We start from the raw sequence: 3433 nt of genomic DNA on the forward strand, positions 1-3433 counted from the left end.
ACTACTACTACTACTACTACTACTACTACTACTACTACTACTACTACTACTACTACTACTACTACTACTACTACTACTACTACTACTACTACTACTACTACTACTACTACTACTACTACTACCACTACTACTACTACTACTACTACTACTACTACTGCTGCTGCTGCTGCTGCTGCTGCTGCTACTACTACTACTACTACTACAACTACTACTACTACTACTACTACTACTACTACTACTACTACTACTACTACTTCTACTACTACTACTAATGCTGCTACTACAACAACAACTACTGCTACTACTACTAATCTGCTACTCCAACTACTACTACTACTACTACTACTACTACTACTACTACTACTACTACTACTACTACTACTACTACTACTACTACTACTATCACCACTACTACTACTACTACTACTACTACTACTACTACTACTACTACTACTACTACTACTACTACTACTACTACTACTACTACTACTATACTACTACTACTACTACTACTACTACTACTACTACTACTACCACTGCTACGACTAATATCTATTTTTATTATTATTATTATCATTATCAGTATTATTATTATTATTATTATTATTATTATTATTATTATTATTATTATTATTATTGTTATTATTATTATTATTATTATTAATATCATCATTATCATTATTACTACTGCGTCTACGACAATGACAACCACTACTACTACCATTACTTCTACTTCCACTACTACTACTACTACTACTACTACTACTACTACTACTACTACTACTACTACTACTACTACTACTACTTCTACTAACTACTATTACTACTACTACTTCTACTACTACTACTACTACTACTACTACTACTACTACTACTACTACTACTACTACTACTATTACTGCTACGACTACTATTACTACTACTACTACTACTACTACTACTACTACTACTACTACTACTACTACTACTACTATATTGGGTCCTGTCCTCTTCACTCTGTATACTTTTCCACCTGCGGATAAGATAAACTCTCACTGCTTAATGCACCACTTCTATGCATGTGACACTAAAATTTATTAATTAAGTATTGCTAATCCTTTATCCATCAAGAAACAAAAATATGAAAAATGCATTGAAGACGTCATAAATAACAATGTGAAATTGAATGTAAGCTTCAATTTAATAAATGAAAACAGTTATACGGACGTTTCGGGCTTCCCCTTTATTAACAAAACATGATTCATTCATCTTAACAATGCCAATACCACACTCATTTGTCTGCAGTAGTAGTAGTAGTTGTAGTAGCAGATTAGTAGTAGTAGCAGTAGTTGTTGTTGTAGTAGCAGCATTAGTAGTAGTAGTAGTAGTAGTAGTAGTAGTAGTAGTAGTAGTAGTAGTAGTAGTAGTAGTAGTAGCAGCAGCAATAGTAGTAGTAGTAGTAGTAGTAGTAGTAGTAGTAGTAGTAGTAGTAGTAGTAATAGAAGTAATAATAGAAGTAGTAATGGTCATCGTCGTTGAGGCAGTAGTGATAATAATGATAATAATAATAATAATAATAATAATAATAATAATAATAATAATAATAATAATAATAATAATAATAATAAATAATAATAATAGTAATAGTAATAATAATAATGATAATAATAATATAATAATAATAATAATAATAATAATAATAATAATAATAATAAATAATAATAATAATAATATATAATACCACTAACAAGGAATTTACCCAATGGAAACCGTACGGTGCTCTTATTGGCTAACCAACCAGCGGCCTCGATGAGAAAAATATCCGCCATTTTGCTGTTGGCTGGGAATCGCGTTACTATAGTAAACAAGCGCTGATCGGCCGTACATGAAAACAAGTTGCTGCTCGCTCGTTTAACTCAAAATTATTCAAAACGATCTCTCTAAAATGATATAAATGTGACTTCTTAAGGTTTTCTTCACGGTCAAAACCACACAACATTCTATTAATGATTACGTCCGAGGCAAAAAGGAATATTGACAGGTCGACCGAGAGTTGAACTCGTGAGACGACAAACATCAATGCGAAGTGTAGCGAGAGTCAAGCTATTGTTTGTCTTGTCCTATTCTATATAGAGAAAAGGATAAATAGTATAGCCTCGTGTGTGAGTGGTTGCGTGTCATAGTCTTGTTTTTAAATTGTTTCTGTTGTTTATGTGTGTAGTGATGACTCTCTCACACTCAATTTCAATGCCGAAAGAGGAATTCCCGCACACAAGAAAGGGGAATTGGGGTGGTATTTGGCATACATATTGTATAGTATCTAGTTCTAAATAGATAACTGATTAGAATTATATTATGATATATAAACACAATGCCAAATACAATTCCGAAGTTTCCTTATTTCAAATGAAGTAAAGCTCCAAAACCTAATGGTAGTGATTGTAGTACTGAGTGTTAGTGAGGTGATGTGGTGTTGTTGGTGGTTGTAGTTGTAGTAGTAATAGTGATGATGATGTGGTGGTGGTGATGATTGTAGTTGTAGTAGTAGTGGTAGTGATGATGATGTGGTGGTGGTTGTAGTAGTAGTGGTAATGGTAATGATATGGTGGTGGTGGTGGTTGTAGTAGTAGTGGTCGTGATGATGATGTGGTGGTGGTGTTTGTAGTAGTAGTGGTAATGATGCGGCTATGTGGTCTAGTAGTATGACACTCGCTTCCGGATCGGAAGGTCCTGGGTTCGAGCCTCGCGCTCGGCGCATAGTTGAGTCCTTGGAAAAGGCTCTTTACTCACATTCTCTCACCGTACTCAGGTGTAAAATGAGTACCTGGCCGTTAACAGAGTTGTCTTTGTCCGAAAAATTGTAATATCGCCTAACAGGCGTCATGTCCCGTCCTACATGTTAAATGTTGACCAGGGACCCCTTGTAAAGCGCTTTGAGCACATTTAGTAGATATTGCACTATATAAAGCTCAATTAAAAAAAAAAATATTTCAATGATGATGATATGGTGGTGGTGGTTGCAGTAGTAGTAGTGGTAGTGATGATAATGTGGTGGTGGTTGTAGTTGTAGTAGTAGTGATAGTGATGATGATGTGGTGGTGGTTGTAGTAGTAGTGGTAGTGATGATGATGTGGTTGTGGTGGTTGTAGTAGTAGTTGTAATGGTGATGATATGGTGGTAGTGGTGGTTGCAGTAGTAGTGGTAGTGATGACGATGTGGTTGTGGTGGTTGTAGTAGTAGTGGTAATGGTAATGATATGGTGGTAGTGGTGGTTGTAGTAGTAGTGGTAATGGTAATGATATGGTGGTGGTTGTAGTAGTAGTGGTCGTGATGACGATGTGGTTGTGGTGGTTGTAGTAGTAGTGGTAGTGATGCTATTGTGGTGGTGGTTGTAGTAGTTGAGGTAGTGATGTGGTGGTGGTTGTAGTAGTAGTGGTGGTGGTGGTTGTGGTAG

The sequence above is a fragment of the Berghia stephanieae genome, chromosome 7 (assembly GCF_034508935.2).
Source record: "Berghia stephanieae isolate SIO BIC M18660-M18661 chromosome 7, UCSD_Bste_1.3, whole genome shotgun sequence".
Taxonomy (NCBI): domain Eukaryota; kingdom Metazoa; phylum Mollusca; class Gastropoda; order Nudibranchia; family Aeolidiidae; genus Berghia; species Berghia stephanieae.